Below are 17,128 nucleotides of genomic sequence, written 5' to 3'. Positions count from 1 at the left end.
GTTGCTAGGACTACTGGGTCTACAGAGTGAGACCTTCAAACCCCTGAGGAGGCAATCTGGAGGAGGCTATTCCTTGGACTTTAGCTGCTGATTGAACAAATACCAGTTCATTCATTCATTCAATTGTATTTATTGAGCACTGACTGTGTGCAGAGCACTGTACTAAGTGCTTGGGAAGTACAAGTTGGCAACATATAGAGACAGTCCCTATCAATCAATCAATCAATCAATCGTATTTATTGAGTGCTTACTGTGTGCAGAGCACTGTACTAAGCGCTTGGGAAGTACAAGTTGGCAACATATAGAGATAGTCCCTACCCAACAACGGGCTCACAGTCTAGAAGGGTGAGACAGACAACAAAACAAAACATGTGGACAGGTATCAAGTCGTCAGAATAAATAGAATTAAAGCACATCATTAACAAAATAAATAAAATAGTAAATACGTACAAGTAAAATAAATAGAGTAATAAATCTGTACAAACAAATATACAGGTGCTGTGGGGAGGGGAAGGAGGTAAGGCGGGGGGATGGGGAGGAGGAGAGAAAAAAGGGGGCTCAGTCTGGGAAGGCCTCCTGGAGGAGGTGAGCTCTCAGTAGGGCTATGAAGGGAGGAAGAGAGCTAATTTGGCAGTTGTGTGGAGGGAGGGCATTCCAGGCCAGGGGAAGGATGTGGGCCGGGGGTCGACGGTGGGACAGGTGAGAACGAGGCCCAGTGAGGAGGTTAGCGGCAGAGGAGCCGGGGGGTGTGGGCTGGGCTGTAGAAGAACAGAAAGGAGGTGAGGTAGGAGGGGGCGAGGTGACGGAGAGCCTTGAAGCTGAGAGTGAGGAGTTTTTGCTTGATGTGTAGGTTGACAGGCAGCCACTGGAGATGTTCCCATCCTGTTCACAGTGGAATGCCTCAATCATTCAATCAATCGTATTTATTGAGCACTTACTGTGCACAGGGCACTGTACTAAGTGCTTGGGAGAGAACAGCACAACAATTTAAGAGACACATTCCCTACCCACATCAAGCTTACAGTCTAGAGGGGGAAAAAGACATTGATACTAGGCCCAGCCTAGTGTTCAAAGCACATTACTGGGAGTCTGGAGACCTGGGTTTTAGTCCTGGCTCCACCACTAGCCTGTTGTGTGACCTTGGATATGTCACGTAATCTCTATGTGCTTCAGTTTCCTTAACTGTACAATGGAAATCTAATCACTGTACTCCCTCCTTCTTAGTATGCAGTTCTCCCTTAGGGCACAGGGACTGTGTCTAAACTACCCCACTGTTTGGCACATTAGTAAGTTCTTAATAACTACGTAAAGAAATACATATTTTTTTCTATTATTACCATATAATGATTGGAGTTCTGTAGAGCAGGGGGGAATATCCAGCTAAGCTAAATGCACATCATTAACAAAATAAATAGAATAGTAAATACGTACAAGTAAAATAAATAGAGTAATAAATCTGTACAAACAAATATACAGGTGCTGTGGAGAGGGGAAGGAGGTAAGGCGGGGGGATGGGGAGGGGGAGAGAAAAAAGGGGGCTCAGTCTGGGAAGGCCTCCTGGAGGAGGTGAGCTCCTCCTGTCTATATGGCCTGTCTATAGGGCAGCTGAAGGTTTGGCAGAGCCATCTTTATGTCCCAAGAGTCAAGCTAAGGATCATCTTTCTGCCATTTTTTTAATGATATTTGTTAAGCGCTTACTATATGTCAAACACTGTTCTGAGCGCTGGGGTAGACGCAAGTTAATCAGGTTGGACACAGTCCCTGCCCCTCATGGGGCTCACAGCCTAAGTAGGAAGGAGAACAGGAAGCAATCCCCATTTTGGTTATGGGTTATAATTCCAGGTCCATCACATGTCTGCTGTGTGACCTTGGGCAAGTCACTTCACTTCTCTGTGCCTCAGTTACCTCATCTATGAAATGAGGATTGAGACTGTGAGGCCCATATAGGACAGGGACGGTGCCCAACCAGATCTGCTTGTATCCTCCCCAATGCTTAGTACGGTGTTTGGCACAAAGTAAGCACTTAACAAATACCACAATCACTATTATTATTTATCAGTTGAGGAAACTGAAGCACAAGGTCACACAGCAAGCAACTGGCAGAGCCAATATTAGAACTCAGGTTCTCTGACTTCCAAGCCCGGGCTCTTTCCACTAGGCCATGCTGCCCCATCTTCCCCATTCTTCCCCAGAGAGGCAGCGTGGCTCAGTGGAAAGAGCCCGGGCTTAGGAGTCAGAGGTCATGGGTTCTAATCCTGGCTCCGCCACTTGTCAGCTATGTGACCTTGGGCCAGTCACTTAACTTCTATGTTCCTCAGTTACCTCACCTGTAAAATGAGGATTAAGACTGTGAGCCCCACATGAGACAACCTGATCACCTTGTATCCCCCCAGCACTTAGAACAGTGCTTGGCACATAGTACGCGCTTAACAAATACCATTATTATTATTATCATTATTATTATCTCCTACCTGCCTCTCCTGTTCATGACTGATGTGAAAGAATCACTTTCTGGGCCCAGAGGAAAACAAAGATGGAGTTTTCTGGTGGATGGATCTGGGGGTCTTTCAAGGTACAAAGAGGATTAATCCTGGGGGCTTCATGTTGGAACCTGAAGTTTGGCTGCAGTTGAGCACAACTTCTCCACTAAGTCAGGGCACCAACCTCCATTGTGATGTGATGCTCTGGGTAAGAGCTGGAATGGGGAGGCTGATGGCCTAACATCCGATTTGTACTTCCCAGGCGCTTGGTACAGTGCTCTGCACACAGTAAGCACTCAATAAGTATGATTGAATGAATGCTTAAATAAAAAACAAACAAAAAAAATGACTTCTAAATCCCTAGGCTCCCTCTATTTCTGCTTGGTTGGAAGATTTCATTCCAGACAAGAAAGCAAACGAGGATTGTGAAACAAGTGTTTCTGTATTTCTCTCTAGACTGTAAGCTTGATGTGGGCAGGGAATATGTCTGTTGTACTCACCCAAGTGCTTAGTACAGTGTTCTGCACACAGTAAGCACTCAATAAATTCGCTTCACTTCTCTGGGCCTCAGTTGGCCCCTCTGTAGAGTGGGGATTGCGACTATGAGCCCCATGTGGGACAGGGACTATGTCCAACCCGATTTATCTATAATTCTATTTATCGATTCTAATGGTATTGACACCTGTCTGCTTGTTTCGTTTTGTTGTCTGTCTCCCCCTTCTAGACTGTGAGCCCGTTGTTGGGTGGGGACTGTCTATCTGTTGCTAAGTTGTACTTTCCAAGCGCTTAGTACAGTGCTCTGCACACAGTAAGCACTCAATAAATACGATTGAATGAATGAATGAATGAATGAAGAGGCTGCAGCTAATTTGTCAAGTAGCCCAAAGCCAACTATCCCTTCCAAGTGCCCCCACATTAGGTTGGAAGCTCCTTGTGGGCAGGAATCCCACAACTATTGCACTCTCCCAAGCACTTAGAACTTGTTCTGCACACAGTACATGCTCAAGAAATATTACTTGAGATGGAGAAGCAGCATGGAGTAGTCACTCATTCATTCATTCATTCAATCGTATTTATTGAGCGCTTACTGTGTGCAGAGCACTGTACTAAGCACTTGGGAAGTACAAGTTGGCAACATATAGAGACGGTCCCTACCCAACAATGGGCTCACAGTCTAGAAGGGGGAGAAGGTAGTCGATAGAGCAAGGACCTAGGAGTTAGAGGGTCTTGGGTTCTAACCCCAGCTCTGCCACTTCTCTGCTGTGCAACCTTGGGCAAGTCACTTCATTCCTCTGTGCCTCAGTTCCCTCATCTGTTAAATGGGAATTAAGACTGTGAGCTCTACAGGAGACAGGGACTGCGTCCAGCCTGATTTGCTTGTATCCACCCCAGTGCTTATTACAATGCCTGGCGCATAGTAAACACTTAACAAATGCCATCATTATTATTATCATCATTATTATTATTACTTATTGACTGATTGTCCCTTAAGGTGTTGAGATACCACCCACATACATACCTGGAGATGATAGTTCCCTCCCCCGTCTCTCTCCCCCATTCCCTTCTGATGCCTAGTCCTGGCAGAAGCTTTGTGGGTAATAATAATAATAATAATAATAATAATAATAATAACATTTATTAAGTGCTTACTATGTGCAAAGCACTGTTCTAAGCACTGGGGAGGTTACAAGATGATCAGGTTGTCCCACAGGGGGCTCACAGTCTTAATCCTCATTTTACAGATGAGGTCACTGAGGCCCAGAGAAGCGATGTGACTTGCCCAAAGTCACACAGCTGACAATTGGCAGAGCCGGAATTTGAACCCATGACCTCTGACTCCAAAGTCCGTGCTCTTTCCACTGAGTCACGCTGCTTCTTGGTTCATATCTCACCATTCTCGTCGTGCCCAGGGGGACCCAAATGTCCTTTCTACCCGTGCGTCCTCCCTCGCCCATCTTGCCCATTCCCACCTCTGCTCTTTTTCACTAATAGTAAAAATAATAATAATAATTGAGGTATTTGTTAAGCACTTCCTATGTGCCAAGCACTGTTCTAGGTGCTGGAGTAGCTACCAGGTAAGCAGGTTGGACACAGTCCCTATCCCACATGGGGCCCACAGTCTTAATCCCCATTTTACAGACAGGGTAACTAAGGCATGGAGAAGTGGTGACTTGCCCACACAGAAGACATGTGGCAGAGCCAGGATTAGAACCCATATCCTCTGCCTCCCAGGCCTGTGGTCTTTCTACTAGACCATGCTGAGCTAGGTGAAGCAGTTTCTCCATGAACAGCATGGCCTAGTGGAAAGAGCGTGGGCTTGGAGGCAGAGTAATTGGGTTATAATACCAGCTCTGTCACTTAATAATAATAATAATAATAATAATAATAATAATGGCATTTATTAAGCGCTTACTATGTGCAAAGCACTGTTCTAAGCACTGGAGAGGTTACAAGGTAATCAGGTTGTCCCACGTGGGGCTCACAGTCTTCATCCCCATTTTACAGATGAGGTGAGTGAGGCACAGAGAAGTTACGTGACTTGCCCAAAGTCACACAGCTGACAATTGGCAGAGCCGGGATTTGAACCCATGACCTCTGACTCCAAAGCCCGTGCTCTTTTCCATTGAGCCACGCTGCTTCTCTGTCACTTGCCTGTTATGTGATCTTGGGCAACTCGCTTAATTTTTCTGTGCTTCAGTTTCCTCAACTGTAAAATGAGGTTTCGATACCTATTCTGACTCCCTTTTATACTGAGCCCCATGTGGGTCAAGGACAGTGTGTGACCTGATTATTTTGTGAGACCTATGTTGTATCTATCCCAGGACTTAGAACAGTGCATGGCACATAGTGCTTAACAAACACCACAGTTATTATTATTCCTTCATTCATTCAATGTATTTATTGAGCGTTTACTATGGGCAAAGCATTGTACTAGCTGCTTGGGAGAGTACAATACAACAACAAACAGAAACATTCCTGCCCACGATGAGCTCAGAGTCTAGAGGGGGAGACAGACATTAATATAAATAAATAAATAAATTACAGATCTATGCAGATATATACACATGTGCTGTGAGGATGGAAGGGAGGATGAATGAAGGAGCCAGTAAGAGTGGTGCCGAAGAAGTGGGAGAAGAGGAGAGGCGGGTGTAGTCAGGGAAGGCTTCTTGGAGAAGATGTGCCTTCAAATAAGGTTTTGAAGTGGGGGAGAGCAATTATCTATCTGATAATTATGACCCACCATTTCAGTTTCTCCCACCACTAGTCCTCTCCCCACTCCAGTCCATACCTCACGCTGCTGCCTGGATCATTTCTCTACAGAAATGTTCAAGCCATGTTTCCCCACTCCTCAAGAACATCCAGTGGTTGCCCATCTACCTCCACAACAAACAGAAACTCCTTACCATCACCTTGCCCCCCTTACCTCACCTTGCTACTCTCCTACTACAACCCAGCCCACAGACTCTGCTCCTCTACTGCCATCCTACTCACGGCACCTCGATCTTGTCTATCTCGCCACTGACCACTTGACCACATCCTGCCTCTGGCCTGGAACGCCCTCCCTCTTCATATCCGACAGACAATTACTCTCCCCACCTTCAAAGCCTCATTGAAGACACACCTCCAAGAGACCTTCCCTCACTAAGCCCTTCTTTCCTCTTCTCCCACTCCCTTCTGTATCTCCCTGACTTTCTACCTTTATTCACCTCCTGCTCCCAGCCCCACAGCACTTATGTACATATCTGCAATTTTATTTAATTATATTTGTGTCTGTCTGTAAGCTCCTTGTGGGTGGGGAATGTGCTATTATATTGTTATATTGCACTCTCCCAACTGCTTAGTACAGTGCTCTGCACACAGTAAGTACTCAGTAAATACGATTGATTGACTGACTGATTGGTTCTTCTTCCATCGATATTACTTATTTGCATCTGTTTTGATCTGGACATGTCTCCAACCCACCTGAACAACTCCATTAGGCAGTTATTGCATGTGGTCCAGGCAGCAGTTCCCAAGAGCTTCTGAAGTCCAGTTCAACCTTCCTGACGAGTTTGGCACTGGGCCTCCTTACAACAATAGTAATAATAATGATGGCATTTATTAAGTGCTTACTATGTGCAAAGCACTGTTCTAAGCACTGGGGAGGTTACAAGGTGATCAGGTTGCCCCACGGGGGGCTCACAGTCTTAATCCCCATTTTACAGATGAGGTAACTGAGGCCCAGAGAAGTTAAGTGTCTTGCCCAAAGTCACATAGCTGACAATTGGCAGAGCTGGGATTTGAACCCATGACCTCTGACTCCAAAGCCCATGCTCTTTCCACTGAGCCATGCTGCTTCTCTGGGGATGAAGGCCGCAACAGCGCAAGTGTGGTAATATTAATAATTATATTTCATTCAATAGTATTTACTGAGCGTTTACTGTGTGCAGAGCACTGTACTAAGCGCTTGGGAAGTACAAGTCGGCAACATATAGAGATGGTCCCTACCCAACAATGGGCTCACATTGTTAAGCACTTACTATGTTCCAGGAACTGTATTAAGCACTGGGGTGGATACAATCAAATTGGTTTGGACACAGTCCCTGTCCCACGTGGGGCTCACAGTCTCAATCTCCAATTTACAGATGAGGTAACTGAGGCACAGAGGAAGTGAAATGACTTACCCAAGGTCACACAGCAGACAAATGGCAGAGCCAAGAGTAGAACCCATGACTTTCTGACTCCCAAGCCTGTGCTCTATCCACTACGCCATGCTGCAATGATGATGGGGTGCCTATTATGTATAGATCAGCCTCGTTCGGATCCTGAACCTTGTCAGAGAAATTTGGCTCTTCCCCATGGAGTCTTCTCACCTAGGAAGGAGAGAAGACTCTAAACTCTAGGAGGGTGAGGATTTTGTCTACCAACTCTATAGTACCCACCCAAGTGCTTAAAAAGTGTTCTGCCTAGAGTAAGCACTCAATAGATGCCATTAATTGATCGACTGATTGAGAGAGCCAGGCCTGGGACACACCAGAATGAAATAGCAAGAGGGGGCTAAGCAAGACAGAGAGGAGGGGCCACAGTGTTTGCACACAGTAAGCACTCAATAAGTGTGTTTGAATGAATGGTCTATGCTGGACTCCAGTGGTCTCTGCTTCAGCAGAGGAATCTTTTCACCTTGTATCCCCTCCAGTGCTTAGAACAGTGCTTTGCACATAGTAAGCGCTTAACAAATGCCATCATCATCATTAATATTATTATCATTATTAACAATGGGCTCAAGAGGGTCTAACTGCTTCAACTTCCATGGCCAAGCCTACCCAAGCAAATGTCCATTTGCCAGTAATGAAATCCCCCAATCCACGTGCTTCTGAACAGAAAAAAAGTTTTCTGCCTCATTCCCGATACAATGCTTGGTATCAGTAATTTATTTATTTATATTAATGCGCGTCTCCCCCTCTAGACCGTAAGCTTGTTACGGGAAGGGAATGTGTCTGTTTATCGTTATATTGTACTCTCCCAAGAGCTTAGGACAGTGTTCTGCACACAGTAAGCACTCAATAAAAATGATTGAATGAATTAATGAATGAATGAATGAATATTGCAACATGGCTCAATGGAAAGAGCACGGGCTTGGGAGTCAGAGGTCATAGGTTCTAATCCCGGCTCTGCCACTTATCAGCCATGTGACCTTGGGCAAGTTATTTAACTTCTCTGTGCCTCAGTTACCTCATCTGTAAAATGGGAGTGAAGACTGTGAGCCCCACATGGAACAATCTGATTACCTTGTATCTACCCCAGCCCTTAGAACAGTGCTTGTCACATTGTAAGCACTTAACAAATACCAACATTATTATTATTATTGTTGTTGTTGTTATTACATGCATTACACTGGGCATACAGCGTAACACAGTGATGTCATACACACCATTTTGCAGAAGTTCACCGAGTTCATCCAAACCTAGAATGTTTCTCTGGAGAGACCCCAAACCCCCACCCTCCCTCCCATTATGAACCAATCATGGGGAATCAATCAGTCAATCGATGGTATTTACTGAATGCTTACTGTGTGCAGAACACAGTACTAAGCACTTGGGAAAATACAATGCAATAGAGTTGACAGACACGATTCCTGCCCGCTAGGAGCTTACAGTTTTTAGTGGAAGACAGATATTAAAACAAATTTAAAGTAGGGGAAATAATAGAGTATAGGATAGGTACATAAGTGCTATGAGGCTGGACTGAGTGTCAAAGTGCTTAAAGAATACACAGCCAAATGCACATCTCCTCCTTATAGAACTTCAGCTCTCCCCATAAAGAGGTGCCACTCCATTTTTCTAGAACAGTAAGTTCTCCCCCTGAAACGGGAATTCTCTTTCCCTTATTCCTCCTCCCTGGAAATTATTTTAAAGTCTGTCTCCTTGACACGATTGCGTGCTTCTTGAGGGCATAGATGGTGTCTACTTGTTATGGGCCGGGAACATGTCTACCAACTCAGTATTATTGTGCTCTTCCAAGTGCTTAATAGAGTGCTCTGCACACAGTAAGGCCACAATACAATCGATTGAGTAATTGGTTACTAAGTCTCTTGAACTCTCGCACATCTTCTGTATAGAGCTCTACAGCAGTAGATGCTCAATAAATACCACCGACCAATTAAGTAAGCACTCAATAAATGATTATCCTCATCGTCCACCACATCATCTCCAATACTAGTATACCAGATTACTAAAATGCATTCGCGAACTGGGCCTGGCAAAAATCGAAGTTCATAAATCTTCCATTTTACTTTCCCAGATTCTGATTCACTTAAATGAATCACTGAAATATATTTAAAGATGCAAAATTTTGATATTACATAAATCCTTTCATTTTTAGGGCATCAAAATATTTTTCAAATTTTGAGAGATACATTCAACAATTTCTTACTTGATAGTCCTTCATAAAAATATCTTCCTTTTGGGTGAAATCAAAGGATAGTTTGAGTGACCCACATGAACACCTTTATGAAAAATACCATGAGATCAAATTTAATTCCTGAATATATTACTGTCATATTCCTGTCATGTCTTATATGCCAGAGTAACTGCTAAACCACTTCATTGTGGCCAATTTATACTAAATTAAGAAGTTAGACATCTCAGTATTTTAAAACTCCTTGGTTTGCCTATTAAAAAAATTGAGAGAGGAGCTTTGACAGGAAATCAAGGTTCCAGTGAAAACAAGACAAGACATTTGGAGCACTGCAGGTAATCTTCAGAGGGCTTAATATGGAAGCACCTCAAACGAGCTCAGATCTTGGAGCTTCTCTTGATAGGAATGAGTAGAAAAGACTGGAAAGTAAGGCTTTGTGTGGTTTGTGAAGTGGAGGCTCGGAACCCTTTTTGAAGCCAAAACAAAACAATAAAACTCTTCTTGTCAGTGGTCAAATGGGCTCGTGGATTGATTTCTTGGTTAAAACTGGAATATGTCACATAACTCACAGGTCACCCTCAAATATTTAAGAAATATGCCAAATTTATTTGACCACTACTGAACTAGAAAGGTCATCAGCCCTTCATTGTGACTCAATTGCAGTCAGATTAAATAGGGAAATTTATTGAGCCCAAATGCACTCAGCTCTGCCAGACTGTCTGTTTTTACTATGGATTTTGGATAGAATGTGATTAAGAAGTAAGGAATGTTTTTCCGATAAAGCAGGTCTGTCTGGATACAGAGCAATGTGGTTATGGAAGACACAACTGTGCTCCTGGGCATGTCATTAGATGAGTTTTTTGAAAGAACACAACCCCTGCATTATAGAAGAACACACAACTGCTCTATAGAAGTGAAAACTCTTCATTAATACTAAGTTGCAACAAGAAGTTTTTAATCTGATAGTGCTTTCTGTGCCTATCGCCTTTCCCTTCTACCCTTCAACCTGAGACTTTCCTTCCTCTCCCTTTCTCCCTCTCTGTTTCCCTTTCTTTCTTTTACTCTCTCTCTGTCTCTCTCTCTGTCTCTCTCTCTGTATCTCTCTCTCTCTATTACTCTGTATTTTTCTCTTTCTCTTTTCACTGCTACACCACAGGAAACATGAGGTCGTGTCCATAAAATCCCCTCCACTTTATTCACATTGTTCAAGTTCTTCTGACAGGATTCCAAGACTAATTAGAAGCATCTTTGATGAAATAGAACTCCACCACTCCTGCTGTTCTTTCCGAGCTAATTCCTAATTCACATTAGTTACGATTCTTTATTGCTTACAAATACAGCCTTCAAGGTAAAATATCCAAGCAGATGCAGCCGCAAAAGCAGGAGTCTTGATCCTACTCATTGCCTGTTCATTTTCAGAAAATTATGTTCAGATTTGTCTTTGCCTCTGCTCTCTTATCACAATTCTTCTTGTATTCCTGTTAAATTTCTAAGATAACCCTGTTTTGAATGGGTGGGCAGGACTTTAAAAGCTGTGTTTGAGGGATTAAGTATGATGATGCAAGTTTATTCTAATTCCCTTCCTCATCCAATACAAATCTCCACTCCCACCCAAAGTTCATTATATCAACATGCATAAACCTAAGTCAAAGTAATACAGGTTCCTTCATCAGGTGGTTAGACTGAAAATTACATTATTCCTTCTGCCAAATCTCCTATGATTTGACTTTTTATCTCATGGATTAAATAAACAAATTTCCTCTTTTGAATTCCATACACTCGGGTTGTAACATGCCATGTTAGGAATGCATTAGTGCAGGAATATGGGAATGAAGTGTGATATGAGCTAAACATAATCATTCATTCATTCATTCAATCGTATTTATTGAGTGCTTACTGTGTGCACAGCACTGTACTAAGCGCTTGGGAAGTACAGGTTGGCCTCATATAGAGACGGTCCCTACCCAACAGTGGGCTCACAGTCTAGAAAGGGGAGACAGACAACAAAACATATTAACAAAATAAAATAAATAGAATAGTAAATATGTACAAGTGAAATGGAGTAATAAATATGTACAAATATATATACAGGTGCTGTGGGGAGGGGAAGGAGGTAAGGTGGGGGGATGGGAATGGGGAGGAGGGGAAGAGGAAGGAGGGGGCTTAGTCTGGGAAGGCCTCCTGGAGGAGGTGAGCTCTCAGTGGGGCTTTGAAGGGAGGCAGAGAGCTAGCTTGGCAGATGTGCAGAGGGAGGGCATTCCAGGCCAGGGGGAGGACGTGGGCCGGGGGTCGACAGCCGGCCAAGCGAGAACGAGGCACAGTGAGGAGGTTAGCAGCAGAGGAGCAGAGGGTGTGGGCTGGGCTGGAGAAGGAAAGAAGGGAGGTGAGGTAGGAGGGGGCAAGGTGATGGAGAGCCTAATCACATGTTTAGGGTAGCGACCTGAAAGACACAACTTCTCTGAAGTCCAGACCTGGCTGGGAAACCACAAAGGCTGTGGAAGAGGCAAAAGGATACCATCATTAGGGGTGAAGGGAAGAGTTTCTGCCCAAGGGTTTATCCTTGCTAAAATTGCCTGGAGCCCCTCTGATGAAATGTGCTTTATAGAAACCCATACAATGAAAGGAAAATTCTGTCATTAGAAATTGTTTTTTAAATTAAAAAAAACCTAACCAGCTACTGAAAGGGCACATTTAACTGGATATGGTTTTCCTTCAGATCACAGAACAAAAATCAAATCCTGAAGTCTAGATTTTACCCCTTCCTCTCTATCCAAACTGCTACCGTGCTGATCCAAACCATTGTCATGTAACGACTGTATCAGCCTCCTTCCTGCCTCCCCTGCCTCCAGCCTCTCCTCTCTTCAGTCGCATGGCTCAGTGGAAAGAGCCCGGGCTTTGGAGTCAGAGGTCACCGGTTCAAATCCTGGCTCCGCCACTTGTCAGCTGTGTGACTTTGGGCAAGTCACTTCACTTCTCTGGGCCTCAGTTCCCTCATCTGTAAAATGAGGATTAAGACTGTGAGCCCCCCGTGGGACAACCTGATCACCTTGTAAACTCCCCAGCGCTTAGAACAGTGCTTTGCACATAGTAAGCGCTTCATAAATGCCATTATTATTATTATTATTATTCAGTCCACACTTCACTCTACTGCCCTAATCTGTTTTCTAAATAATCATTCTACACACATTTTCCAGTTACTCAACTTCCTCTAGTGGTTGCCCATCCATCTCTGCATCACACTCATCTTTCTCACAGTCAACCCCTAGTTCACTCCTTCTCTCCTTCCCGGAACCACCCCACCCCTTTCGAGTCAGGCAGTCCACCACTCTCCCCATTTTCAGCATCCTACTAAAATTGCATCTCCCCAGGAATCCCTGACTAATCTCTCATCTTTCAACCCTATTTTCCCCAAGTGCATCACCCATACACTTAGTTCCCCTCCCTGAGCACTTAGGTACTCACCCATACCCCACCCTCGCATTTTTTCAACAAAAACGTTCAGGCCATGATTCCCCATGCCTCAAGAAACTCCATCCACCTCCGCAACAAACAAAACAATTACTCTCCCCCAGCTTCATACCCTTATTGAAGGGACATCTCCTCCAAGAGGCCTTCCCTGACTAAGCCCTCCTTTCCTCTTCTCCCACTTCTTTCTGCATCGCCCTGACTTGCTCTCCTTATTCATCCCCTCTTCCAGACTCACAGCACTTATGTACATATCTGTAATTTATTTATTTGTTCATATTTCTTTCTATTAATATGTCTCCCCCTCTAGACTGAAAGCTTGCTGTGGGCAGGGAATGTCTCTGTTTATTGTTATATTTCACTCTCCCAAGCACTTAGTACAATGCTCTGCACACAGTAAGTGCTCAATAAATATGAATGAATGAATGAATGAAAAGGACATATCCATATACTCAGTTGCTTTCCCTACCTGTGATTTATTTTGTGTCTCCCACTAGACTGGAAGTTCCTTGAAAGTAGAGATTGTGTCTACTTTATTGTTAATAATAATTTTGGCATTTGTTAAATGCTTATTATGTGCCAGGCACTGTACTAAGCACTGGAATTATTATGGTACTTGTTAAGCACTTACTCTGTGCCAGCCACTGTTCTAAGCACTGGTGTACTACATGTTAATAAGGTTGGACACGGTCCCTGGTCACACTGGGCTCACACTCTTAATCCCCATTTTTTACAGATGAGGTAACTGAGGCACAGAGAAGTTAAGTGATTTGTCCAAGGTCATACGGCAGATATGTGGCAGAGTGAGGACTAGAACCCATGACTTTCTGCCTCAGGCCGGTGCTCTATCCACTAAGCCATGTTGTTCTCCTCCAAGTGCTTAGTAGGGTACTTTGCACACAATAAGCATTCAATTAAATACCCTCCATTGACTGATTGATGATTGAAACAATCCCTCTTTAAAGCAGAACACCCAAATCAAGGCCAGTGAGTGTGTCAGAACCTACTTCCAAATGAGGCCAGCCCCAAACCAAGCCAGGCCAGGCAGTGCTCTATTCACTCCTCCTGATCACACAATTGTTGAGGACAGGGAGCTGTTGCACTCTCCCAAGCATTTAGTATTCATTCATTCAGTCAGTCGTATTTATTGAGCACTTACTGTACGTAGAGCACTGTACTAAGCATTTAGGAGGGATAATTCAGTAACAGAGACAATTCCTACCCAACAACGGGCTCAGTCTAGAAGACATTATTATTATTACTTATGGTGTCATCCTCGACTCCACTCTCTCATTCACCCCTCACATCCAAGCTGTCACCAAAACCTGCCGGTCTCAGCTCCGCAACATTGCCAAGATCCACCCTTTCCTCTCCATCCAAACCACTACCCTGCTCATTCAAGCTCTCATCCTATCCCGTCTGGACTACTGCATCAGCCTTCTCTCTGATCTCCCACCCTCTTGTCTCTCCCCACTTCAATCCATACTTCATGCTGCTGCCCGGATTATCTTTGTCCAGAAACGCTCTGGGCATGTTACTCCCCTCCTCAAAAATCTCCAGTGGCTACCAATCAATCTGCGCATCAGGCAGAAACTCCTCACTCTGGGCTTCAAGGCTCTCCATCACCTTGCCCCCTCCTACCTCACCTCCCTTCTCTCCTTCTACAGCCCACCCTGCACCCTCCGCTCCTCTGCCGCTAATCTCCTCACCGTGCCTCGTTCTCGCCTGTCCCGCCGTCAACCCCCGTCCCCCGTCTTCCCCCGGCCTGGAATACCCTCCCTCTGCCCATCCGCCAAGCTAGCTCTCTTCCTCCCTTCAAGGCCCTACTGAGAGCTCACCTCCTCCAGGAGGCCTTCCCAGACTGAGCTCCCTCCTTCCTCTCCTCTTCATCCCCCTCTCCATCCCCCCCATCTTACCTCCTTCCCTTCCCCACAGCACCTGTATATATGTATATATGTTTGTACATATTTATTACTCTATTTATTTATTTTACTTGTACATATCTATTATATTTATTTTATTTTGTTAATATGTTTGGTTTTGTTCTCTGTCTCCCCCTTCTAGACTGTGAGCCCACTGTTGGGTAGGGACTGTCTCTATATGTTGCCAACTTGTACTTCCCAAGCGCTTAGTACAGTGCTCTGCACACAGTAAGTGCTCAATAAATTCCTCAGCACCAACTCTCTCCTTGATCCCCTCCAGTCTGGCTTCCGTCGCCTACATTCCACGGAAACTGCCCTCTCAAAGGTCACCAATGACCTCCTGCTTGACAAATCCAACGGCTCATACTCCGTCCTAATCCTCCTCGACCTCTTGGCTGCCTCTGACACTGTGGACCACCCCCTTCTCCTCAATACAGTATCTGACCTTGGCTTCACAGACTCCGTCCTCTCCTGGTTCTCCTCTTATCTCTCCGGTCGTTCATTCTCAGTCTCTTTTGCAGGCTCCTCCTCCCCCTCCCATCCTCTTACTGTAGGGGTTCCCCAAGGTTCAGTGCTTGGTCCCCTTCTGTTCTCGATCTACACGCACTCCCTTGGTGACCTCATTCACTCCCACGGCTTCAACTGTCATCTCTACGCTGATGACACCCAGATCTACATCTCTGTCCCTGCTCTCTCCCCCTCTCTCCAGGCTTGCATCTCCTCCTGCCTTCAGGACATCTCCATCTGGATGTCTGCCCGCCACCTAAAACTCAACATATCCAAGACGGAACTCCTTGTCTTCCCTCCCAAACCCTGCTCTCTCCCTGACTTTCCCATCTCTGTTGACGGCACTACCATCCTTCCCGTCTCACAAGCCCGCAACCTTGGTGTCATCCTCGACTCCGTTCTCTCATTCACCCCTCACATCCAAGCTGTCACCAAAACCTGCCGGTCTCAGCTCTGCAACGTTGCCAAGATCCGCCCTTTCCTCTCCATCCATACCGCTACCCTGCTCGTTCAAGCTCTCATCCTATCCCGTCTGGACTACTGCATCAGCCTTCTCTCTGATCTCCCATCCTCGTGACTCTCCCCACTTCAATCCATACTTCATGCTGCTGCCCGGATTGTCTTTGTCCAGAAACGCTCTGGGCATATTACTCCCCTCCTCAAAAATGTCCAATGGCTACCAATCAATCTGCGCATCAGGCAGAAACTCCTCACCCTGGGCTTCAAGGCTGTCCATCACCTCGCCCCCTCCTACCTCACATCCCTTCTCTCCTTCTACAGCCTACCCCACACCCTCCGCTCCTCTGCTGCTAATCTCCTCACCGTACCTCGTTCTCGCCTGTCCCGCCATCGACCCCCAGCCCACGTCATCCCCCGGGCCTGGAATGCCCTCCCTCTGCCCATCCACCAAGCTAGCTCTCTTCCTCCCTTCAAGGCCCTACTGAGAGCTCACCTTCTCCAGGAAGCCTTCCCAGACTGAGCCCCTTCCTTCCTCTCCCCCTCATCCCCCTCTCCATCCCCCCCATCTTAACTCCTTCCCTTCCCCACAGCACCTGTATATATGTATATATGTTTGTACATATTTATTACTCTATTTAGTTATTTATTTGATTTGTACATATCTATTCTATTTATTTTATTTTGTTAGTATGTTTGGTTTTGTTCTCTGTCTCCCCCTTTTAGACTGTGAGCCCACTGTTGGGTAGGGACTGTCTCTATATGTTGCCAACTTGTACTTCCCAAGCGCTTAGTACAGTGCTCTGCACACAGTAAGCGCTCAATAAATCGATTGATTGATTGATTAAATACGATTGATTGATTGATTGACACTGGCTTTGACAAACACCCAAGGTTCATTCGAGTACTTAGGATGACAACTCTAAGCATTTAGCTCCAATCTAAAAAATGTCATGGGAGTCAGAGAGGGCCAGAATTTAAGACCAGAATTTAGTAGAGTACTTCGCATTCAGTAGATACGCAGTAACTTGTCTTGTCTTATGCTGTCAAGTCATCTCTAAACCACAGCGAAGCCATGGACACATCTAACCCCACCTCCATCTGCAATTGTTCTGGTAGCGTTTTCATGGTAAAAATACAGAAGTGCTTTCCATTGCCTCCTTCGGCATAGTAAACTTGAGTCTCCAACTTCGCACTCTCCCATGCTGCTGCTGCCCAGCACAGGTGAGTTTTGACTTGTAGCAGATCGCCTTCCACTCGCCCAAGCTAGGAATGGAATGGGTATGCCTCTGCTTGACTTTCCCTCCCGTAGTCGAGACTGGTAGAGTACTGGAAACTCTCCAGGTGCGACCCTGAGAGGGGACTCAGTAACTACCACTGATTGATGGGGGTTCTGCCCAG

General features: G+C 45.2%; 1 pseudogene; it reads right to left on the bottom strand.

The window, feature by feature from the left end:
- Positions 1 to 16,961: 16,961 nt before the first annotated feature.
- LOC119924562 lies at positions 16,962 to 17,089 on the bottom strand (annotated as a pseudogene).
- Positions 17,090 to 17,128: the final 39 nt, after the last annotated feature.

Source organism: Tachyglossus aculeatus, chromosome 2, assembly GCF_015852505.1.
Source record: "Tachyglossus aculeatus isolate mTacAcu1 chromosome 2, mTacAcu1.pri, whole genome shotgun sequence".
Classification (NCBI taxonomy): Eukaryota; Metazoa; Chordata; class Mammalia; order Monotremata; family Tachyglossidae; genus Tachyglossus; species Tachyglossus aculeatus.
This window is presented reverse-complemented; position numbering and strand designations above follow the sequence as displayed.